Source organism: Canis aureus, chromosome 13 (assembly GCF_053574225.1).
Source record: "Canis aureus isolate CA01 chromosome 13, VMU_Caureus_v.1.0, whole genome shotgun sequence".
Lineage (NCBI taxonomy): Eukaryota > Metazoa > Chordata > Mammalia > Carnivora > Canidae > Canis > Canis aureus.
Window position 1 is genome coordinate 20,799,527 of NC_135623.1, and position 25,556 is coordinate 20,825,082.

The following is a 25,556-nucleotide window of genomic DNA, read 5'->3' on the forward strand; positions in this document are numbered from 1 at the left end:
CCGGGCCCGGGCCGAGGCTCCTCCGGCGCGGCGGTCCCGGCAGGCGCACGCCCCTCCCTCCGAGCGGCGCCCCGCTCCCCACCGCTCCTGAAGCGGCCGCCGGCCGGGACACGACCGGGACGGCCTCCGCTCTGGAGCTCGGGGGCTGCGCGGCACCCCCCCGCCCCCGCCCCCGCCCCCGCGGCCGTGATGCAAATCCGCTCCGGATTTATTCTCGGGCGTCCTTTCCGTAAAGTGCGACGCACCCGGCGCCAGCGCTCGTCTGGAAGCGCCTCCTCCCGCCGGGACCCAAGGGCGCGGGGACCTCGAGCCGGGCGGGGGCGGGGCGGGGGCGGGGCCTTCCCGCGGCTGCCGCCCGGGGGCGGGGCGACGGTGGGCGCCGGGGGGATCGGCGGCCCGAGGCTGGGGGCGGGGCTGCAGCTAACCGCGGGGGGCGGGCCCGAGGCTCCGAGTGGGGGTGCAGGCGCCGTGGGCAGGTGGGACCGCGGCCTCGGGGTCCCGGCCGCAGGTTTTGGTAGAGAGCCGAGAAGGTGTAGGGCCGCGGAGTGTGGGGAGGCGCGCGGGGGAAGCCTCAGGCCTAGGAGGGGTCACCCCACGCGGGAGCGCGGCTCCGCACCTCGACTGTCTGCATAGTTGTGGTTTGTGCCCCGAAAACGAATTCGGCCGATCCCTGTCCTCATCCCGCAGGGAAACCAAGCTGTCGTTCCACCTCGGAGGCCTGGGAGCCTGACACTACTGGGGACTGGATGGATGCGGGAGTGGGGTGCTCGGTGCAACTCCCAAGAGCTCCAGATTCGAGAGACTGCAGGAATGGTGTGAGCACTTGATATAAAATGCTCTCCAAATCAGCCTGTATTCATAGACATAGAGAAATGGCACTTACTGAGTGCCTACTGCATACCAGACTAAGGGTATTCACCAAATTGACAAAAAGAAGAGTGAGTCTTACTTTTTTCCTTGATTTTATAACAGAAAAGAACAATACAGGTCTTTTTTATAAAGATTTTTAAAAAAATGTACTTATTCATGAAAGACACAGATAGAGTCAGAGACACAGGCAGAGGGAGAAACAGGCTCCATGCAGAGAGCCTGACGTGGGACTTGATCCCGGGACTTCAGAATCACACCCCCAGGCCGAAGGCAGGTGCTAAACTCCTGAGCCACCAGGGCTGCCCAATACTGGTATTTTTATTGGAAAAAAAAAAAAATAGGAAGGGTTTTAGCACTTGCTAAGCCACTGATTTGGCTTTGGAGATGTCGCTTTAACTTCTGCAAGCCTCAGTTTTCTTATCTGTAAACACACACACATACACACACACACACAAAACAATAGGGGAACCTAGGCACAGGGTTTGGTGGGAAGATTAAATGAGTTAAGGCATCAAAGGTGCTGGGAACGGTACTCACAGTAAGTGGCAAAGTGAGAACACTTAGTTTGGGAGTGTGTGTGCGGAAAGGGGGAGTAAAAAGCCTTCTGGAATAATGGAAATCTGAGCTAAGTCTTAAAATATGAAAAGGAACTAGTCAGTGGAAAAAGGAGGGATAAAAAAGATGGAAGAAGAGAAGGATGTTAAGGACAGGGAATGACATGAGCAAAAACAGGCAGGTGAGAAACAGGATAGTGAATTGGGGGAACCACAGACAGGAGGAGGCAGAGTGGAGATGAGTTTAGAAAGGTAAGCCGGGACCAGAATGGAGCCAGGTGGGGGGCTTAAAGTTATTGAGGCTAGTTTTCTGAGAGCTATTCAGGGGTCTTCAGAGGGGCAGGAGGAGAGAGGCTCCCTGTGGGGCAGTGTGAGGCCAGGAGACCTGTGAAGAGGCAGATGGTGACTTGAACCTCAGAGGCAGCCCTGGATGGAAAAAAAATGGGAGGATTTGAGAGGTAGAAATGACAGGACTTGGTGACGGATGGATTGAATGGGAGACACGAATGAGAACTTGATTTCCAACTTGGGTCCCCTTGCTGGTGCTCTTCTCTGAGATAGGGAGCAGGAAGGGTAACACATTTGAGGGGAAGCGGAATTCAGTTTTGAACATGCCTGTGACCACACCCCTGGACAGACCCTCAATAATTGGGGTCCTGCCATCCCACCTGGCAATTACTCTGTCCAGAAGATGGGAGAGGTATCATTAGCCACCACTGGCTGTCTGTTCCCTGGCTGCGGCTGGCTGGAGGTCTGGGTGGGGAGATTAGTGAGGGGGGCCTGCCACCACTGCGCTGGGCCTACTGAGTATTGTTTTGTGGCTCTGGGCTGCCAGGCAGTTTCTTTGGGCACAATCATGTGGCTTTCTTTTTTTTAAGATTTTATTTATTTGAGACAGAGAGACCACAATCGAGGAGATGGGTCAGAGGAAAAAGGAGAAGCAGACTCTCTGCTGAGCTGGGAGCCTGATGCGGGGCTTGATCTCAGGACCCTGAGATCATGACCTGAGCCGAAGACAGATGCCCAACCCACTGAGCCACCCAGGAGCCCCTGGGCACAGTCATGTTACAGGAACTTGAGAATAGGGTTGTCAGGTCCCAGGATGGGACAGTTCTCTGTGCTCCTTACTGTCTTCATTTTATAGCTGAGGAAACTGAGATTCAGGAATTGAGTAGCAGAGCCAGGGAGTGAACCAAGGTCTGTGTGATGTCGTCCCACAGTACTGGCCACATCATCAATGGTGACATTTGCCCCAAGAGGGGCAAGGAAAGTACCAGAGCCATGGCTCCTTGGGGGAGAAATGTAATCTAAAGAGTAGTGGGGATCAGGGAAAGAGGCAGGGGAAGCTTCCTGGAGGTGGTACCATTTGTGTTGTCATAGAAGCATAATCTTGTTTTCTGTCTTCCAGGCCAGCAATCATTGGCAATCAGCCATTGCCTGCAGTGAGGGAGACCTTGTCTTCTGAGAGGCCTCTAGGCACAATGTGTCCACAGAACCCAAAAAGTTGCAGGCTGGAATTCTTGCAGGCATTTCAGGCCTGAAATGGGGGCACTTTTACCTGCCTCTGGCATCCATCAGCCCGGGCATCCCTTCTGTACTGGCACTCCAATGGCAGCTGGAAGCCCAGTGCCTACTCATTTTCATATCAGAGTTCAGCACAAGTTTATGTTCCGTTCCCAGGTTTTGTTTTACTTAAAAAAAAAAAAAAAAAAAAAAAGAGGCATCATGTGATGAAGTGATGGATTCTTTCTACGGGAGGACTGGCAAATACAAGAAAAACATCTTTCTGTGAATGATTCGGGAAAAGCTGTAAGACACAATAAATGTTGCCAACCTTCTTGTGTCACAGACCATGTGTTTCTCCCCAGGTGTCCAAATGGCTGAGATGGTAAGTAGGTAGCCAAATTCTTAGGAGCTAAGAAAGGGTCACTTTCAAACCAATGTTTAAGTAATATTTGCTTATTTTGGAAAATATATGCAAGTAAAAGGAAAAAATATATTTTATATTCTCATCCATTGAGAAGAAATAAATGCTACTAGCATTTATATATATATATTTTCCATTTCTGGACATATGTGGCTTTCTTTTACATGGTTAATATATTGTGTAGACAGTTTTGTATTTTGCTTTCTTACTCAACACATTGAAATGAACTATGCTGTATCATTTAATTTAATGATTGCATAATCTTCTATATGGAGTTATTTTATTTTACCAAACCCTAATTCTTTTTTTTAATATTTTATTTATTTATTCATGAGAGACAGAGAGAGAGAGGCAGAGACACAGGCAGAGGGAGAAGCAGGCTCCTTGCAGGGAGCCCGACACGGGACTCGATCCTGGGACTCCAGGATCATGCCCTGGACCAAAGGCAGGCGCCAAACTGCTGAGCCACCCAGGCGTCCCCAAACCCTAATTCTTATACATATAGATTTTCTTTCTTCTCTTTTTTCTTTTTCTTTTGCTATTATAAAAACTCTGTGATGAAAATCTTGGTGCCTAAATCTTTAAAAACAAACAAATATTTATTTAGGGGTTCCTGGGTGACTCAGTCGAGCATTTGCCTTCTGCTCAGGTCAGGATCCCCAGGTTCTGAGATTGAGCCCCACGTTGGGCTCCCTGCTCAATGGGGAGCCTGCTTCTCCTCTTCCCTACTCTCTCTCTCTCTCACTATCTCTCTCTCTCAAATGAATAAATCTTTAAAAAATTTTAAAAATAAAAAAACATTTATTTATTTTAGACAGAGAGAGAGAGAGTGCAAGCAAATGGGGGAGGGACAGAAGGAGAGAGAATCCTGAAGCAGGCTCCCCACTGAGCCTGGAGCCCAACTTGGGGGTCTTGATCCCAGGACCCTGAGATCATGACCTGAGCTGAAATCAAGAGTTGGCTGCTCAACAGACTGAGCCACCTCTCACCACCTTGGTGCCTAAATCTTTGTCCGTATTTTGGATTTTTTTTTTTTTTGCAAATATTTCTAGAAATGGAATTACTGGGTCAGAGGATCAAAATATTTTTGGAGATCTTGATCTGTATTTCCAGAATGCTTTCCAGAAAGAAAGGTTCCGCCAGTTATATACCATCATCCTGATAGAACTGTTAACATTAAAAAAAAAAAAATTCTTGCTGGGACGCCTGGGTGGCTCAGTGTGGAGCATCTGCCTTCAGCTCAGGGCATGATCCCAGGGTCCCAGGATTGAGTCCCGTGTTGGGCTCCCTGCAAGGAGCCTGCTTCTCCCTCTGCCTGTGTCTCTGCCTCTCTCTCTCTGTCTCTCATGAATAAATAAGTAAGAGCTTAAAAAATTTTTTTTAAAGATCTTACTAATTTGATAAGTGGAATCTCATTTTTTTGGTGCTGAGTAGTTTCTTGGAGGCTAGAGCAACATGAGTCCACAAGGACAATGATTTGGTCCAGTCTGACTGGTAAATTCATCTACGGATCAGACTCTTTCACTAATTGGTAGGGTTTGGCTATAGTTGTGACCATCCATTGTTTTTACGTGCCTGGAATACTCTCTTCCTTTGGGTTGCAAGGTTTTTTTTCAGAGAACATCCCTCCTCCATTTTGATCCATGTGGTTCAAATGGGCCTTCTCCTGCCCGCCCCCCCACCCCCGCCCCAATTCCAGGGATGGGCAGAGACCCTGGCCTGACCAATCATCGCAGTGGTTGGTTCCATGATGGGCATTTCCAGTCCCTTTGACTCACATGAATATAACTTTGTCATCTGGCTTTGGAGTCAGAACTGGTTTTAAATCTGGGCTTTGCTCCTGACCAGGGGATTATTTGCCATTTTATATAGGGTGCCAGCAGAGAACTCATTGATAAAGTGATATTTGAACAGAGACCTACAAGAAGGGAGGAAGCACACCTTGCCTGTACTTGGGGGAAGGATGTTTCAGGCAGAGGGTAGAGCAAAAAGTAGGAATATGTGGGACGTATTTAAAGACTAATAAGGAGGCCAGTGACTAAAACAATGAATATGCCCTCTCTGAGCCTCAGTTTCTCATCTAAAAAATGCCAATGATGATAGTACCTGTGTTTTAGAGTGGTTGTAATGAGTAAATGGGATAATGCTTAGCACAATTCCCAGGCCTTATTAGCTGTTGTTATTAAGATGACAACTAAGTCTTTAACCTTATTGGCCTTTTTTTTTTTATAAATGACTTGTGCTTCTCCTTCCATCCCAGTTCACTTCCTGTAATTCATGCTCTTGTTAGCCCACTACCCTATGATCTGTCTGCTGCAGGTTGTTCATCAGTCATTAATGATTACCAGCACCTACCATATGCTACACTAGGTTATAGGGCTTTTTAAAAATATGCCTGTTGTTTCATGGGGGAGAGTATATCTGTACATTAATTGCCACCACAGAAAACAAAGCAGTCCCAAGAGACTAACTAACAAAGGGCTCTGGCGGTTCAGAGGTGAGCTTATAGAGGGCTTTTTGGAGGAGGTGGCATTTGGGCTGCTTCTTAAAGAAAGGTTTTTCATGGATGCAGATGAGGTGGAAAGGGCATTCCAGAGGAAGAAAAAGGTGTGAGCATGGGCACAGAGGCTGTCATATCCAAGTCATAGATGGGGATGGTGGGGCGGGGGGATTGCCTGGCATGGTACAAGCAGAGTGTGTTGGAAGGTAAGAAGTAGGGACAAAAGTTTGAAGGGGTTTGATTGTCAAGTTAGGGAATTTGGACTTACCCTGTCAATGATAGAGCCATTAAACTTGTTTAGGCAGGGAGTGATCTGGTCACAATTGTGTTTTGGAATGATCTGTCTGGCTGTAGAGGAGGAGAGTGTGGAGTCAGTAGGGACACAAGATCGTACCCAGGATCCAGTAAAGAGGCTGTCGCAGATGCCCTGGTGAGAACTGATGAGACTTTAGGAATGGAGATGGAGAAGGATGCTAGAGATGCAGGGAGAAACAGGATACTCTAACTGCCCTCTAAGGATCATCAGGGAACATATAGGAACTGCCCAAAAACGGCTACAATGAAATTGTGCTGTTAAAACTCTTCTGAAATTGGGCTTTGGGCAATTGAGGTCAGCTATTTTCATTCTCACCCCCACAGAAAGACCTTTCAGAAACAAGAGCTGGATAGGAGTAACATGTGTCTGCCCTGGACACCTTCCTGTTTTGGCATTTGATAATTGCACAAAACTTTGGCATCTTGGGGCACTCTGGCCGTCACCCCATCCTTCAGGGATTAACTTTCTGAACAGGGATTTCTCAAAGCGGCTTGAATTGAGAGATGGAGAAATGAGTTTTGGCCCTAGGAATGTCGGGCTTAACGCTCTATAAACTTGGAGCGGGTAATGCTATGATTTCCACATAAGCTTTTCAAAAGGCTATTTTGACTTTCAAAATGATCTATGTAGCTGAAGAAAGAAATCAAAGGTCATCCAAAATTCGATAATTTGGGGGAATCCTAGATCTGCTATCTTGCCAATTCCTTTAAATAAGGAAAGCCAATCCAGACCCTGGGCTTCAGGATTTATACTAGTTGGCCTAGCATCAGGAGGTTAGGGGGCTCTGGTCTTAAACATGGGTGACCACTCGGTGACCTCTTCCAGAGTTTTCCCATCTGCAGACAGCAAGGAGTCCTGTGGGCTGACTTTGGCGTAGAGGGAATTGGAGGGAGGGGATCCAGCAGATGATTATCATAATAACCCAGCTGAGCATTTTTCAGCTAGGAGCATTTTTACCCACATTAGCTAATTAACTGACAGCTTGTCCAAGTGGAGATGAGGGATGGTAGGAGACAGGGAGCTCATGCCTCATCACGCTTGCAGGGTCTGGAGGGGACTGATAACGTGACTATAATGCTAGGGCCAGAGTGTTTGGACAGGGGCTAATGGACAGGAGCTAATTCACAGGCTCTTGGGCCCATGTGCATGATGGTCAGCTGGTTTGCCCGAGACAGTGTGATAAATGCCCCATTCAGTCCAGGAGCAGTCACGGTCAGAGAGACCCAGTCAAACCCCGTTACTGATCTGATGACAAGTGCACGGGGTATTAGCTGCTTCATCACAGATGTCTTCTCTGGAGAACTGTCTGTGTCCAGGAAACTGAATGAGATTCTTCACGGTCAGAGATGTTGCATATGATTTTTTTTTGTTTTTTTTAATAGGAAAATCTCACATCAGAACCCAGTCAGTAATAAATTCCTATTATTCACTATTTATCTTCTATTAGAAAAAACAGAAAGGACATGCACATTTACAGAAATGAGTGTTAGCACAGCACTATACTAAATCAGTGTAGGCATCTTATGATTTCATATTTTGAAATTCACTTTAAAAATTTTATGTAAGTAAAACCTACTGGATTTTTTTGTGTACATTTCCATGGTTTAGATCAAGAGTTAGCAAACTTAACCATAAAGATCTTGGTAGTAAATATTTTAGGCATTGTGGATATACAGTGCCTATCATAAATACTCTACTTTTGGAATGTCAGAACATCCTCATATAATAATGGTAAATAAATGACCATGACTTTATTTATGAACTCTGAAATTTATGTAATTTTCATGAACTATTCTTTTGATTTTCCCCTTCAATCATTAAAAAATTTAAAAACTATTTTTAACTTGTGGGTTGTGCAAAGACAGGTGGTGGGTTGAATTTAGCCCCTGGGCTATACTTTCTGACCTCTGGCTTAGACTGGGGTTTCTCAGTCTTGGCACTATTGACATTTGGGGCCAGATAATTCTTGGCTGTAGGGGCTGTCCTGTTGCATTGTAGCATGTTTAGCATCATCCCTGGCCTCTACCCAAAGGTGCCAAGCATCCTCTCTCCCTCTGAGTTATGATAAGCAAAAATCTTTCTAGACACGCCAAATGTCTCCTCAGGACTAGAATTGCTCCCATTTAAGAATCACTGGTTTAAACAATTGTATACAGTCATTTGACCACCACCATAGTCAAGATACAGAACAGTTCTTGGAGGTGAGGGCAATATGGCTGTGACATCTCACCCCATTCATCATCAGGGTTCATGCAGCTGATCTGGCTGGCTATTCCCTTCCTCCCTCATGGCTCCATGTGTGTCCCTCCTGAAGCTGCTCGAATTCTGTCAAAGAGGATGACCTTCTCCCAATAGAGAAGGACAGATCTTTGGTCAAGAGTATACTAGCAGCTGCACTCCTCTGCTAAAACCTCCAAAAAGCTCTCAAGATACAGAATAGTTCTATTGTTCAAAAAATGTCTCTCTTGTACTACCCTTTTATAGTCAACACCTCCCTCCATCCCAGTTCCTGGTAGTCATTATTTTCTGTTCCTATAATTTTGTATTTTTCTGAACAACATATAAATGGAAATCATACAACAAGTCACCTTTCGAGTTTGGCTTCTTTTACCTAGCATAATGCATTTGACATTCATTCCTGTTGTTGGGTGTATCAGTAATTCCTTTTTATTGCTGAGTAGTATTCAATTATATGGATATACTACAATTGGTCCACTCACCGGTTAAAAGATATTTGCATTGTTTCCAGTTTTTTGTGATTATGGATTAAGCTGCTTTAAACATTAGTGTGCAGGTTTTTGTGTGAACATAAGTCTATTTTTCTTAGGTAAATACCTAAGAATGGAATTTGTGGATCATATGGTAATTGTATGTTTAATTTTATAGTAAACTACTAAGCTTTTCCAAAGTGGCTGTACCATTTTATGTTCCCACTGGCCATGGTTGAGAGTCTCATTTGCTCCACATTCTTGTCAGCACTCAGTATTGTCAGGGTTTTGGTTTTTTTTTAAAAGCAATTCTAGGGGATCCCTGGGTGGCGCAGCGGTTTGGCGCCTGCCTTTGGCCCAGGGTGTGATCCTGGAGACCCGGGATTGAATGCACGGAGCCTGCTTCTCCCTCTGCCTCTCTCTCTCTCTCTCTCTCTCTGACCTCATAAATTAAAAAAAATAAAGATAAAAAAAAAATAAAGCCATTTTAATAGGTGTGTAGTGGTGGTTTTAATTTTAATTTCTCTAATGGTTAATGGTGTTGAGCATCATTATATGTGCTGTCTGTATATATTCTTTGGTGAAGTGTTCATATTTTGGCCCATTTTAAAAAAGGTTTTTTTGGAGATTTTATTTATTTATTCATGAGAGATACAGAGAGAGAGAGAGAGAGAGAGAGAGAGAGGCAGAGACACAGGCAGAGGGAGAAGCAGGCTCCATGCAGGGAGCCCAGTGTGGGACTTGATCCCAGGACTCTAGAATCATGCCCTGGGCCAAAGGCAGGCGCTCAACCACTGAGCCACCCAGGCGTCCCTGGCCCATTTTTTAATGAAGTGGTTTTTCTTATCACTAAATTCTTTATGTACTTTATGTACCGTAAATATAAGACCTTTATTGGTTAAGTGATTTCCCAATATTTTCTCTCAGTCCGTACATTTTCTTTCATTCTCTCTTTTTTTTTGTATATTTTTTTATTGGAGTTTGATTTGCCAACAAACAGTATAACACCCAGTGGTCATCCCGCCAAGTGCTCCCCTCAGTGCCTGTCACCCAGTCATCCCGCCCACCTCCCCTCTTTTATTCTCTTAACAGAATCTTTTGCAAGCAGAACCTTTAAGTTTAGGAAGTCCAGTTTATAAATTTTTAATATTATGAATTATACTTAAACATTTTTATTTACCTATTTTTGAGAGAGAGAGAGAGAGCATGTGTGAACTGGAGGAGGGGTAGAGGAAGAGAGAGATAATCTCAAGCAGACTCCCTGTTGAGCACAGAGCCCCATAACCCTGGGATCATGCCCTGAGCCAAATTCAAGAGTCAGATGCTTAACCAACTGAGCCACCCAGGCACTCCTGTGGATTATATTTTTATGTCATTTTTGAGAAGTCTTTGCCTAACCCAGGGTCACAAAGATTTTCTCCTATGTTTTCTTCTAGAAATGTTATAGTTTTAAGTTTTACATTTATGTCTATGATCCATTATATAAGGTGTGAGGTATGTGTTAGGGTTCTTTATCTCTTTCTTTTCTTTCTTTCTTTCTTTCTTTCTTCTCTTTCTTTCTTTCTTTCTTTCTTTCTTTCTTTCTTTCTTTCTTCTCTTTCTTTCTTTCTTTCTTTCTTTCTTTCTTTCTTTCTTTCTTCTTTCTTTCATTCTTTCTTTTTGTGTGTGGACATCTAATTGTTCTTAGCCCCATTTGTTGAAAAGACTATCCTTTCTCCATCGAGCTGCCTTTGCACTTTTGTCGAAAATCAGTAAGCTTATATGTGTGAGACTATTTCTGGGACCACTATTCTGTTCCACTGATCTGTGTGTCAGTGCTAATTTTGCTAATAACATTTGTCTAATCTCACATTTTATTTATTTTAAAGATTTCACTCATTTATTTGAGAGAGAGAGAGAGAGAGAGAGCACGAGGAGGGAGGAGAGGGAGAAGCAGGCTCCCCACTGAGCAGGGAGCCCAACGAGGGGCTCGACCACTGGACCCCAGGATCTTGACCTGAGCTGAAGGCAGACGGTTAACCAGTTGAGCCCCCCAAGTGACCCTAATTTCACATTTAAAAAAAAATTTTATGTGTTTTTTTCTAATCTCACATTTTAAATAAAATTCCTAAAAGTGAATTCTTTGGGAATAATTATGTGTCTAATAAGTGTTCTGCCATGCTGAACACATCCAAAATTGTGAAGTAATTAAAATCCAAAAAAAAAAAAATAAAAAAAAAATAAAAAAAATAAAAAAAAAAAAATAAAATCCAAAGCTTACATTTTGGTGGAAATCTTGTAACAAAGTTGGAGGGTGGTAAGGTTGATGACTCAGACATTTGAGGGTGCTGAGAGAACACCGAAACACCCATGGCTTCAAGCAAATCCCATAGCGTCTCTAGGTCACAATTAAAAAGAAAGAGTGAAACTAAGTGCATTCAATAAACATTTATGGATCCGTGTTTGAGGTATTGGTTATATACAAATACAAACCATTCATCTGACTTCAAAGAATTTACTTTCTAGCTGGAGATGTACTCAATAATGACTGAGATGACTCAATTGTAAGTCAAAAAAATGTAAGCAACATGATTTCAGGTTTTGGTAAGTGCTAGTAATCAATAAAAATAGGTACTGGGATAAAAGTTGATGTGGAGAGGGCTGCTTTGGCTAGTACCCTCATGGAGGGCCACTTTGAGGAGGTAACATTTGAGCTGAGACCTGAATGACAAGAAGTTATAGCGAAGAAGATCGGGGATAAAGAATATTCTACATAGAGGGCCCTAAGTCCTCTCTGATCCTGACAGGGGGAAGGCCAAAGATAATGATGCAAAAGAGTGAATGTGAGTAGGGCGATGGGTAAGATGATGAGGCAAAAGATAGATAGGGGACCTAAACAGTTAAGACTCCACTGTGCCTCCTCCTCACTTCCCGCTGTTCTGCCCCTCACACTCTACTCTCCAGGCATTCTGAACTTTTCTGTTCTCCAAAGAAGCTATTCTTTTCTTGACATTTGCATAGTCTGTCCCCTAAGTCAGCATGTAACCATTGGTTACTGGTGTAACCATTCTCTCCTTCCTTTGCATAATAGGATTTCCCTGAGTTTTAGCAGGGCGTATGGATAGAGCCTCCCACCTGACCTGGACTACTTGCCTACCTCTGGATTGTTACATGACAGAAAAATAAACTTCTGTCTTGTTTGATATGCCACATGTTGGCTTATAGCACCTTTGCTTCTACTCTTTTTCTCATCTACCTGGTGGACTTTTATTTATCCTTCGAGGCCAGGCCTTACGTACTGCTTTTCACATCCTCTCTAGGGAAAGTTAATTGTTTCTTCCTCTGTGACCTCACAGTACTCTGCAGGTACACCTATCATAGTATTCTATTTAGCCAATGAGCATGGACTAGGAGCCTAATGTAAGTCATGCACTGTGGTAAATAAGGAGTTTGTTGTCTAGAGAGAGAAACAGGCACATGATGGAATAATTGCAAAGTAGTGATAAGTACACTCTCTGTGAGGAGTGAGTCGTAGGGGAGCACAGATATCTCATTCTTCCTTCCTCCTTCACTCCCACATCCAATTCTAATGAGATGTCAGGGAGAGTAAGGCTGTATAACTCAGGTCTTGGGAAACTACTATAATGGGAAGGGGAGAGAGGAAGGCAGGTGGCATCAGCACAGCAGTTGTAAGTCACACCAGCCTCAAGAGGGCAGATTCTAACCCTGCCAGCAAAGGTGAACAACCAGGACAAAATGCATTGTCTCTCCTGGAGGCCAGAATGGGTTGCTGCTTTGGCCACTATTGGAGATGCAGTCCTTGGAGCTGCCAGCTGCTGGGAGTCATCTGCCACCAAAGCTGAAAATATGGTGGCAAGATGGCCAGCCTTTGGACTTATTCTCAAGGACTCAAGAGGCCCTGGAGAGGCTCTCAGAAATAGCTGAAAGATGTTTTTGAGGCGGGGTTAATTCCTTCTAAGTAGGCAAATGGGCACTCTTGCTAGCATAACTTGATATAAAAAGATTACTAAATAATATAATATAGTATCTTTTTGTACAGGCAAATGAACCTGAAGACATGTGGATTATGTTTTGGGGGTTCTATCTGGGATTTCTAAGTGTTATCTGTAAATCTGTGTATCTTTTATTTTATTGAAGTTTATATCTACACCGTGGATTTATTACTACTAGAAATAAAACCCTAAACTAAAATGTTTAGGACAATGACCAAGATAACATTTGAAAATTGCATATGGAGGTAGATATAGACTTCTAGAAGCCTCTATGAATTGTAAGATTCAAAGGAATTGTGAAAAACCTGAAATTGAAGAGGCTGTGCAAACTTCTATTAGGTCCTTGAGCAGATAAAGAGGGCCCAGGTAGGTTCTTCAGGAAGGGTGAGAACACAGCTCTACTCAAATTTCCTAAAGATGTTAACTAGCCTGCAGTCTTAGGGAAATAACAGGGAACAGAGTTTCAGTTTTGGATACGGTTAGAAGTTCTGTAAGTAAAGAGCCCCAGCTGCCACCAGAATTCTTGGCCTAGTAAGTGGAGGCAGGTGAAAGGAAAGGCCATTCAATTCATACAGAGATTTACAAGGATCCAAAAGTTGAGAATATCTTTGAGGAAGGCCACTCCTGGCATGAGAGAAGTGTGTTCTTGGTTGGATACTCCACTGAGATGCTGTGAGTGGTGGATACCAGATGTGGAGAAGTGATAGCAGAGCCTCTGAGTGATGAAGGAAGTTTTCAAGGCTACCAAGGCTTCAGTGTCAGTTGGCTGAGTGTTGAATGTTCTGACCAAATTAGCAGTTTGGAGGGTTTAATATCTATCTATCCATCTACTTATGAGAGAGAGAGATTGAGAGAGAGAGAGAGAGAGAGAGAGAGAGAGAAAGGAGGGACCGAGGGAGAGGGGGAGAGAGAATCTTAAGCAGGCTCCTTACCCAGTATGGAGTCCAACTCAGGACTCGACAAAGGGCTGGACATGGGGCTTGATGTGAGGCTTGATCTTGTGACTCTGGGATCATGACCTGAGCTGAATTCAAGAGGCAGAGGCTTAACGAGTCACCTAGGCACCCCCGCAGGTCTTATAACCACAGGGTTGCTCAGATTCCCCCCCCCCCCCCGCCCCCGCTCTATCAGAGACTGTGAGAAAAGATACCTGCTTTTGAATTGAGGCTAGAGACACTTTTATAGAAGGCCAATGAAATAGAAGTGAAAGACCCAAACAGTATGAATCAGGTCCCCCATGTAACAGGCAAAGAGTAGAGTTGTCCCAGCGTAAGGCTTTAGAGAAAATTCCAGCTGCCAGACCCAGAGTGGTCTTTTTAGAGTATTTCCACTGCTGAAAGTAACATAAGAAAAGGAGGAGGGGAGACAGCTCAAGTCTTGGGGTAAAGGAAATTCAGTCAACTGAGGTGATTGTTAGATATCCAGCAAAGACTCCAATGACTATTATACCTGAGGACTTATTTTTTTAATTTAAAAGATTTTATTGATTTATTCATGAGAGACACACACAGAGAGAGGCAGAGACATAGGCAGAGGGAGGAGAAGCAGGTTCCATGCAGGGAGCCTGATGTGGGACTGATCCTGGAACCATGCCCTGAGTCAAGGGCAGATGCTCAACCACTGAGCCACCTGGGCGTCCCTATACCTGAAGACTTAAATGGGACAGATGAGAGCACCAATGATGGCCCTCCAGGGGGAAGGCCAGAAGCATGAAGATAGACACTTCTGAGCCTCTAAAAGGCAGAGCACTGAAGAAAGTGGCGGGTCAGAGGGCTCCTGACCAAGAAGAAATCCTGGCTAATATCCCTAAAGCTGGAGAGCGTCAGGGAAAGAGGAAGGGAAGTTGGGCCTGGAGTTTGAGCTATTTTCAACGCTCACAAGAGGAGGCCTTAGCCAGGCCTCCCAGAAAATCCTGTTTGTCTTATGGAGGCAGAATCCTAGAAAGAGGGGCAGCCAAGAAAAGCATCAAGTCCTCAATGCTGTTTAATGGTGGATTTACAAGTAGCAAGCCCCCACGCCTTTCCCCATAATAGAAATAGAATGGGTCAAATGTGGTTTTAGTACTGATTGTGGGGCTACAGATCTTGTGGAGCTGAGGGAAGAGGTGAAAAATCTGTAGTTATATGTTGGACCCTGGTAGTGTTCAGGAGAGGTAGGTACATTGGGAGAGAGCAGGTGTAGACTATTTAGAGTGTTTACCAGAAGTATGCAGGGACAGACATCTGGATGTTCTATCTTCATCTGGAAGTGGAAGCCACAGGAAAATCAAGGCAAGGAAAAACTAAAAATTCCCACCCTCTCTGCTTTCACTCTGGGTCTTCCACCTTAAAGCTTTAATTTGGGGGATTCCTCAAATTCAAAAGTGGAAAGAGAAGGTGTTATGGAAGGACAAAACCAGGAATAGTTTTCCTCTCAAAGAATGGGGAGAGACTGGGCTTAGGGTAAAAACATAAGCTTAAGGTTGGAAACCCAGGCCCTTTAGAAAACAGTGCAGGAAATTTATATTGTTTTGAGATGGATGATCTTTTAGATCACTCTGAAGAATTACTGACTAACTGCACCGTCTCTGGGTTTCATATCCCATAGATTCCCTTTTGTGATAGAGAAGAAAAAAAAATCAGGTAGGATCTGGTTTTGTGTGGATTTCCTGGCTCTGAATAGAGAGTCCAAAATAGTTCAGCACACTGTGTTCCTTATACAGGATGGCTTGGCCACTTCCTATGGAGTTGGTTGTTTCCAGCATTGGATGTCAGAGCAGGTATTATAAAATCTCTAGACTGCAGAGGACATTAACAGGTTGGATTTTATCTGTCTTGTGTGTAGGTCTACCAGTATGAAGGGATGGGAGTTTCAGGACCCTGTTACTGTTCAGGAGTGACTGGACAAAGTGATTGGTCATGTGAATTTATCTGGAAGTGTTTTATTTATTCATTTGTATATATTTATACAGTCATTATATACATACATAAATATTTATTTATTTATTTATTTATTTATTTATTTATTTATTCTACAAAACCTTGGAAAATCAGAACAATGACTCTTCAAGAGTAGTGAAAGTGTTTTTTGTCAGCCCAGACCGTTGCTGAGAAACTGCCTCTTCCCAATTCATAATGTTTATGTAGCTTGGGAGCAGCTGACCCCCACACTCTGCCTCCAAGGATGCCACATGACCTAGGCCTCTCCAATTAGAACAGCCCATATCACTGGACTCAGTGATTGGTTCAGGGGTGAACATGTGACCCAGGTCAGGCCAATGAGACTCAACCCCCAGAATTTTTTGGCAATTGCGTGGAAAAACGTGCACTCTGCCGGATGGAGTTGCTAGACAGGTATGTTGCAGCCTGCAGCTGCTGGAGACTATCCTTTTTGCCACCTGAGGAAACGTTAGATGGAAGGAGAACTGAGAATGCATCTGGTTCCTGCTAACATTGTTTGAGCCCTTCTACTTAGCTGTGTGTCAAGTAAGACTAACCTTTTATTTAGCTTAAATGAATTTTCTGACATAACTAAAGGCACACTAATACAATGGTGATACTAGACCATGTGGGAGATTTTACAACTTGAGTAATTTTATTCGATCTCAATAAAAGGTGATGACATGTAATATCACATGGGGGTAAACACAGGCCGTGAGAAGATATACATTGTTAATAACTATTCCCACCCTATCAAATATGGAAAACTAGAAATATTCATAATGTTTATGTTTATGAAAAACTCTTCCAGGGTTACACATCTTTTTTTTTTTTTTCTAACTTGACATTATCAAGACAGACCCAGAGCACTGATTCAGAAGTCAGCTTAAAATCCAGAAGGAAGTCAATTCCCTCATTTCTTTTACTCCTTTCTGGAGTTAATGGCCTTGGTAACCTTGGTGAATTACTTAGCTCCGGCTTGTCTTAGCAATTGCGCACCCGCACTGATAGCAACTTTGAGGGCATCAGAGTAGGTACTATGTTAGAAAAATGAAGAACAGGGAAAGTTTATTGTTTTTGTTAACTTTGCTTCCAGGGGTGCGTGGTTACTTTGTCCAATAGTGAGGTACAACACTATGAAAAAAAGAGTTCCTGGATCCAAAGAGGAAAATCACAGATAAAGAGCAGGTGTTTCAGGTACTAGACTACACCTTATATGCACCTTATATGCTATAGCACATGCTTATATGCTATTCACAGTGGTTGACTAATTGCTTCTGGTAACTGGCTATTATGGGTCTGTGAGCATCCTGGTGATCTCTTTTCACTGGCTATACTCATAGGGCTCTGAGAACCAGGCTCTGAGACTGGTCTAGCAGGAAGCCTTAGATACCATGTTTATGGTGGCATTTGACTGTATGGTCCAGGGAAAATCGTTACTACCCTAACTGAATGTAGAGTTGAAGAGAGGAGTGATGGGCAGGGCCCAGGCCAAGTGTATGTATATGGGGATTGTCCCTAAAGAAAATGCTCTAAGCTTCCCAAGGGAGAGGACCAGAGCATCCTCCAAAGGAGATGGCTTCACGTCCTGATTAATGGGGCTATACAGAACATTTGACGTTTTTGGCTGCCGAGCATTTGAACACCCTTCCCATTTTGGAGGACTCCCAAATCAGATGGGAGGTAAGGCCCATAAACTCTAACATGTTGTTGAATGTGATGCCAGAGTAGCAGGAGTGAAGTAAAATGCTGTTTTAGGATTTGAGGCTGCCCATTAAACTCAAAATAGCTAATTGGAAATATAATATATGTAGCCTGAGAGAAGGAGAGTAAAGTCACAGTGATTGATCAAAATAATTTACCCCTGGGGGAGAACCTGTGACATAAGCTGCTTGGCCGATTCTGGCCCACTTGATAAGCATTAAGGTTCTTGAGGAAGCCCTCTTGGGCACTACCCCAGGCCCCTCGGGGAAAGAGTGAGACATTTGGACAGTAGTTCAGAGGATAAAGGTAGTGGCCTTAATTAGTATCTAATTGGAGCTTGCTTAAACAAACAAAGAATTCATACAAGCAGACCCTATTAGACCTGGGAAACAGGGGCCCGAGACAGGGTAAAAAGGGACTGATCCTACCTCTCCTCGGAGGATGAGAAATCAGTCAAGGGAACTCATTCATCCAGAGCCCTCTGGCTTCCCTCTTCTTTTTTTTTTTTTTTTAATTTTTATTTATTTATGATAGTCACACAGAGAGAGAGAGAGAGAGGCAGAGACACAGGCAGAGGGAGAAGCAGGCTCCATGCACCAGGAGCCTGACGTGGGATTTGATCCTGGGTCTCCAGGATCGCGCCCTGGGCCAAAGGCAGGCGCCAAACCGCTGCGCCACCCAGGGATCCCCTGGCTTACCTCTTCTTAATCATACTCTTGGAATTCTTGTTTCCAAGATCTGTATTGGGCTTTTTCCATGAATCTGTTCTTCTAAGGACAGAAAGGAATGTCAGTATCAGTAGTATCTTTAGACCAAAGGGGCGGTCAAGGGATAGCTGTTTGTGGATGGGTGGAAGACTCTTGGACACACACATAAGGACCGTCTTCCCAGTGCAGGATGAAACCAGGGATGGGAAGAGATGGGAATCCATTCTCCTCCAGCCACCATGTTCTGTCAGAACTCTAAGGACCCGAGAATTCTGAATTTGAACCTAGTCTTCTGGATTTAAATGAAGGTTTATTTGTTAAGATAAGGGGATTTAATATATTTTATTTAATTATTTGTTAACTTGATTTAAAACTTTCAAGTATTTTGGCATATTGTATGCGAGCCTCCATTTACATTCTTGCTCTGGGCCCTGCAAGTGTTACAGGTGAGCCTGACCTTAGAACAGGTACAGATCTGGGTGTTAGGGGGCTACAGACTCAAAAGATTGACTATTGCTTGTGTCCTTTCCATTTCTCATCCCTACTTTCAGAGCATTTCCTTCACCCTTCTTCAGCTTTCTGAACACTGGTTTCCTTTGAACTTAGCTCTCATAAGAGACAGTGGCCACAGTCAGCTCCAGAGATTCTCTGCTACAGGTACAGACTTCTGGAGAGACCAACCCTTGTTTGAGGTACTATTTCCAAATATTTGTGAAAGAAACTTTGACTCAGCCCATTAACTATGGAAAGGTGCAAGGTCATGTGCAAATTGGGAAGAGGAATATCATGGTGAACCGAGCAGAGGTATTAAAATGTGTCCACTACGATGAGGCAATTGGCCAACTAGCCTGAGTCATTGATCCACTCAAGCCCTTAGGTATTAACCCATAAGCAGGGCTCTTGGGGCTAGTTGATCCACCCACTGAAGTCCTGGCAGTGAATGAATCACCTGCAGAAGCAGAGGAGAATATTACCAGTAAAGGGAAAGATTCTCAACCAGAAAGGTTGTAATCTCATTTTGCAGTGAGCTGTTGTTTAGGGTGGGGATGTACTAGTCACCTAACCATTCATCAAGTGTGGCCTTTTCTATCTCCTAAACATCTCTCAGAGCTACACAGGACTCTCCACCTTTTGCCTACATTGTTTCAACAGTGTTTTATTTGTCTTTTTTTTTTTTTTTTTTTTTTTTTTTAGATGTTATTTATTCATGAGAGACACAGAGAGAGAGGTAGAGACATAGGCAGAGGGAGAAGCAGGCTCCATGCAGGGAGTCGGATGTGGGACTCAATCCCAGGACCTGCCTTTGGGATCATGCCCTGAGCCAAAGGCAGACACTCAACCGCTGAGCCACCCAGGCGTCCTTGTCTTCAAATGTATTTAGAGTCATCCCCTTTAATTTACTCTGTAATCTGTGATGATTCTCAAGTGCAAATATGACCATGCTGTTCCTCTGCTTAGTTCTTTAATGCCCTGCCCCCTTTCTCCCTTGCTTTGAGCATCAAGCATACATTCCTTATTTTGGTTTACCAGCCTCTTCATGCTTACTGTGCAACTTCATCCTCACTGTCTTCTATCTTCTTCAATTTAGACCAGCTGCACAATTTTCAGTGCCTCCAAGAGACATATGCTCTCCCATGGGCCTTGGCACATGCTGTTCTCCCCGTGGGTCCATATTTCTGGCCCTGTCACCTAACTCAAGCTTAAATATGATGATTTTGAGCTGTTTGGGGGGCATCCAGTAGGCATTTGGGTAGACAGGAGATGGACTAGGAATGGTGCTTTAGGATGCTAAGGAGGGTGGCATCAGAGGTCAGCTTTCTTTTTTTTTTTTTTTTTAAAGATTTTATTTATTTATGATAGTCACAGAGAGAGAGAGAGAGAGAGGCAGAGACACAGGCAGAGGGAGAAGCAGGCTCCATGCACCGGGAGCCTGACGTGGGATTCGATCCTGCGTCTCCAGGATCGCGCCCTGGGCCAAAGGCAGGCGCCAAACCGCTGCGCCACCCAGGGATCCCAGAGGTCAGCTTTCTACTGGAGGAAAGACACGTCTCTTCAGAGAGGAGGAAGCAAGGATGGGTCCAGTTTATAGGGTCTGAAGGGGAAATAAAAGGTGGATGGATGGAAGAGGCTTATACACATACACAAGGACTCTCTTCACCGTGCAGGATGAAACCAGGGATGGGAAGAGATGGGAATTATGCTTGTTGGTCTCTGTGATGTAAAAGGCCAGCTCACATTTACTTATCTGATGATGGAGGGGAGTCATTCGAGATGAGGAGTGAAGGTTTGGAATGTCAGAGGAAGCAGATCCAGGATAATTAAAAGGAATCCAGTTATTTATTTTTTTTAATAAATTAATTTTTTATTGGTGTTCAATTTACCAACATACAGAATAACACCCAGTGCTCATCCCATCAAGTGCCCCCCCTCAGTGCCCGTCACCCATTCACCCCCACCCCCCGCCCTGCTCCCCTAGGAATCCAGTTATGACCAGAGACCAGTCCAGAGTGAAATTGGCAAATTTGGTTTTTTTTTACTTAAGCATAGCTGCCTGAGTATAAAAGCAGATGGAGGACTCTTGTTTTGGTCTGGGATTTGGTTTCAGCAGGATGACTTTTTTTTGAAGGACAGGAGGGAGACAGTTGAAGGAACTGGGAAAAAATGGTTACAAAGATCCACCTTGGGGGATCCCTGGGTGGTGCAGTGGTTTAGCGCCTGCCTTTGGCCCAGGGCACGATGCTGGAGACCAGGGATCAAGTCCCGCATCGGGGTCCCTGCATGGAGCCTGCTTCTCCCTCTGCCTGTGTCTCTGCTTCTCTCTCTCTCTCTGTGTGTGTGTCTATCATGAATAAATAAATAAAATCTTAAAAAAAAAAAAAAGATCCACCTTGGGGTTAGGTCTGTGGTTTCTAGTCCTGGAACTAGTCTGACAAAATTTCATCAGTTTGAGCACCATATTTAGTTTAAGGTGACTTATAGTCATCTTGGGAAGGAACTGCCTTTATTTTGAAATTATATTCTATTTCTTTTTTTTTAAATTATTTATTTATTTATTTTACAGAGAGAGATTGGATGTTCAGGGTGGGGAGAGCAAAGGGAGAGGGAGAGAGAATCTCAAGCAGATTCACCGCTGAGCATGAAGCCGGACACAGGGCTTGATTTCATAACCTTGAGAACATGACCTGAGCCAAAACCAAGAGTCAGACACTTAACTGACTATGCCACCCAAGCACTCCACTATAATTGAATTTTTAAAGACATCTTAATACCAAGAAATAAAGAGAATAGGACACCTAGGTGGTGCAGTTGGTTAAGTGTCTGACTCTTGGTTTTGCCTCAGGTCATGATCTCAGTGTCTAGGCCCTGATCTCTGCACTCAGTGCAGAATCTGCCTGAAATTCTCTCTCCTCCCCACCGCTCCTGCTTGTGCTCTCTCTCTCTCTAAAATAAATTAGCAAATCTAAAAAAAATTAAATTATGGTGTGTGTATTAGTTTCCTAGGGCAGCCATAATGAATTACCACAAACTGGGTGGCTTAAAGCAATAGATATTCTCTCATAGTTTTGGAAGCCAGAAGTCCAAAATCAAAAGGTTAGCAGGATTGTTTTTTTCTGGAGATTCTGAAGGGAGAATGTGTTCTATGCTTCCCTCCTAATTTTTGGTGGTTGTAGGTAATTTGGGTGTTCCTTGGCTTATAGATGCATCACTCCAATCTCTGCCTCTGTCTTTAAATTGACTTCCCCTCTGTGTCTTAAATCTCCCTCTGCCTTTCTTTATAAGGACACCTGCCCTAAATCCAGGATGATCTCATCTCAAAATCTTATATCTGCAGACCCTTTTTTTTGTGAATAAGGTCACATTCAGAGCTTCTGAAGGGTTAGGATTTGTAGATGTCATTTTTAAAAAAGGAGTTTATTTATTTATTTTAGAGAGAGCAAGCAGTGATGGGGGCTGAAGGGGCAGAGGGGGAGGGAGAGGGATAAGATGACTCTGTTCTGAGTGCAGAGCCCCACCTGGGGATGTACTCAGGGCTGATCTCACAACCCTGAGATTATGACCCTAAGATCATGACCTGAGCCAAAATCAGAGTTGGACGTTCAGCTGACTGAGCCACCCTGGCACCCCGGTATATATAATTTTTGGAGGCCACTATTCAACTCACTACAGAGATATTAGATGGTAAACATTTTCCCCCAGTGTCGATGCTTGGGGAAAAGAAAGAAGTGAGGGAAGGTCAGAGAGAGTCATTTATTAGAGTTGAGATTTCAAAGAGGGAGCAGTGCAGGGTTCTAGGAGAACTCAGGAAAAACACCAGCCACAGGCCCTATATCAGTGTAGGATAATGGGCTGGATTTCTCTCCATTATCCTGAAAAAGAAGACGAGGGCCACATTTAAATTGTGGTTAGGGAACACAGGTCCGCAGTCAATGCTGCAAGAACAGAATCATTGAGGAGTGTGAGGTTGAGACTCAGCAGTCCAGGAGGTCAGGAAGAGGCTGGGAAACAGAGTAAACTTGTTGGAGAGGAAACTTGATGGAAAGGGTCAATCGCCCTGCTCTTAAGGCCTCAGGGAGTTCATCAGTTTGAAAGCACAGGGGTCAGTGAAACTGTTATTGCTTGTTCACATGCATCTCCCTTACTAGGTGGTGGGCTCATAAGGACAGGAATAGTATCTCATTGAGCCCTCAGCACAAGATCTAGACTGCGGAAGGGGCTCAGGTTGAACTGAACTGAAAGGGCTTGTCATTTTGAGCTGTTCTTTCCTTCTACCTTTAACATTTGATAACTCTAAGTGCAACTATCATATTACATATTTGATATATACGATGACGAATTACATTTTTTTTTTGTTTACAACACGAAAAGAGGTTGCTTTTGAATATATACTCCCAACACCTTGGGTGCCTTTACTCAGCCCTAGCATTACATAATTTAGAATTTCACACATTGGTACAAATAAGGGAGAAACAGGACCCAAAGGGAATAATAGTGATCTTCACTGAGTACCTCCTTTGCAAGAAGCATAAGATGAGCAGCACACAAGGTAGTCCCTGCCCTTGAATTAAAAGGATGTCACTGTGAGTGTCTCATTTTTCATATTCTCCGAGCTGAAGATATAAATGACCAGGTCTTTAATGTTCTATATTTGTACTTTTCTTACTCAGATGGTGATCCTTAAGCCCCAGAGGTTGCATCATTTCCCCAGATTTCAGGGATGATTCCGTTGTAAATGTATCGGGGGAGGATGCAGGAGGCCTTGTTTTAACATGCTGATTTTATAAAATATTTCTAAAGGATGCTTGCGATTTTATTGTTCATAGAAGCAAAGAACAATGCTATTAGTTTGGTTTTTTAATTTTTTTATAATGTTTTTTTAATTTTTAAACCAAATCTCCAAAATAAGAACTGCACTAATTTTGCCCTGTAACAACAAAACATGTAAGATAGTTCAGATTTGAGACCTGTGGAATTATAGGGTAATTATTGTACATTCCAGAAGGGAGGCACGAACTGCAAATTGTTCTAAACTATTGAAATAATGACCACAGGAAGTGAGCATACTTTAAAACCCTACATGGAAAATAAAATAAAATAAAATAAAACCCTACATGGTATTACATTTCAGAAATGAGTTGGGCTAGAAAATGAAACCAGCTTCTCTTCTTGCTGCTGAGTTTTCCTGAATTGCCTACAAACTGCTTAGAATTTTGCAAACAATTCACAGCTGATAAAATAGAAGAGTAGCAGAACTGAGTGACTGTGGTGAAGACCCTAGAGGCAGCCAGCAGGATAGAAGGGTCACTGTCTTCCCCTCATATTTCTGTAAGCCAAAACTGTACAATTTTTTTTATTTTCTTTTTGTCATCTTAAATAAACAGGAATCAGCTGAAGACCTACAGAAAGGATTATCAGGGTAACCTGAACTTAGGCTGCTCCAGAACCTTCTTGGAGAGTTTGGTTTCTTCTTACAACTTTTATTTGCTCAAAGAACATTCACTGGCTACCCACTGTGTGCCAGGCCTGATGCTGGGCACTAATGATTCAACAGCATGCTCTCCACCCATGAGGAAATCCTTCATCATGGGGGAGAGATAGACCTGGAAACAGACACTTTAAACATGGTGTGCCAAGGCTGTGCAGAGGCTGGCGCAGGTGGCTACATGAGCAGAGTCTGAGAGATTAGATGCATGTAAGTCGGAGTTTGCCACTTAACAGTCGAGTGTGTTTTGTGAGGTGAAATTTCTGCTGTTCTGAGGGCTGCAGTGCTTTAGTATGACTAGTCTTAGGAGTGACAGGAAAAAACTGTGAAAAGGGACGGAAGAGGTAGGCAGGGGCTAGATCATCAAAGTCTTTTTTTTTTTAAGATTTTATTTATTTATTAGAGAGAGAAAGAGAGAGAGAGAGAGGCAGAGGGAGAAGCAGGCTTCATGCAGGGAGCCTGACGTAGGACTCAATCCCTGGTCTCCAGGATCACGCCTTGGGCTGAGCTGAAGGCGGCGCTAAACCACTGAGCCACCCGGGCTGCCCCTAGATCATCAAAATCTTGAATGCCAGGCTGAGACTTAAAATTTAACCTGAAGGCAGAAGGAACGAAGGCAGGGTTTATGCAAAGGACTAATATGATCAGATTTTTTATTTAGAGCCATCGTTCTGTGTCGAGTATGCACTGGAGGAGGCAAGGCAGGGAGATTATAATGAGGTTGTTGCAGAGTCTGATGATGAGGGACTCTTTGGTGACTTTTCAGGGAAACTTTTTCAGGCTTGGAGCTAATCATACAGATTTTGGAAACAGAAATAAATAGACCACATGTTTAAATCAGGTGTATAAGTTTTGGGGCAGCCCACATGTCACCTTCTTTAGGATGCCTTTACTCACCTGCATGTGGGCAGAGATCATTACTGTCTTGGGGGCTCACATAGAACTTTGCCAATTTCTCTATTAGAGCACTTACATGCCTATAATTATTTATTCTTTTGTTGGCTCCTCCTCTGTGGGCTCCAGACTCAGTGTTAGGCACTCTGTCTTATTCTTTTTTGTACCCCAGTGTTTGGAAGCATCAATAAACATTCACTAACTGAAGGGGAGAAGAAAAGGTACTGAAACTGGCTGTCAGGACCTGGGGCTCTAATCCTGGCTCTGCTACTAAGTGGCTGAGTGACTTTGAACAAGTTCCCTCGCTGCTCTGGGTCTCAATTTCCTCATCTGTAAAATGAGAATAAAAATACAACCCTCCTCCTCAGGGTTATGGAGATTAAATGAGGTAACAGAGCTCACCAGCTGCCTGCCCTGTTTGTGCCCTGCCCTTGTCAAACAGCCTAGACTATTGTTCGTGTAGTTTGGATCTCATTTGCTCTCTCT

At 43.8% G+C, this 25,556-nt stretch overlaps 1 protein-coding gene and 1 long non-coding RNA gene across 5 annotated transcripts in view; one reads left to right on the top strand and one right to left on the bottom strand.

The window, feature by feature from the left end:
• Nucleotides 1-477: 477 nt before the first annotated feature.
• Nucleotides 478-12,624, bottom strand: LOC144282050 (uncharacterized). Of its 3 annotated transcripts, none has more exons than XR_013350426.1 (3): nucleotides 12,012-12,624; nucleotides 11,136-11,252; nucleotides 478-1,850 (listed from the first exon to the last, which is right to left on the bottom strand). It is a non-coding gene; the product is annotated as an uncharacterized LOC144282050 (long non-coding RNA). The 3 variants fall into 3 exon arrangements; XR_013350424.1 differs by having other exon boundaries at nucleotides 483-3,115; nucleotides 12,012-12,284; XR_013350425.1 differs by lacking the exon at nucleotides 478-1,850 and adding an exon at nucleotides 6,118-6,199 and having other exon boundaries at nucleotides 12,012-12,287.
• PIK3R3 (phosphoinositide-3-kinase regulatory subunit 3) overlaps nucleotides 12,237-25,556 on the top strand; it is a 139,837-nt gene continuing 126,517 nt past the window's right edge. Inside the window, exons 1-3 of one of the 2 annotated variants that reach the window (XM_077845147.1) lie at nucleotides 12,237-12,274; nucleotides 16,882-16,982; nucleotides 18,748-18,888. The gene's annotated coding sequence lies outside the window, so the exon portion shown is untranslated. The remainder of the gene's footprint in view (nucleotides 12,275-16,881; nucleotides 16,983-18,747; nucleotides 18,889-25,556) is intronic. The other variant, XM_077845150.1, reaches the window with a different exon arrangement.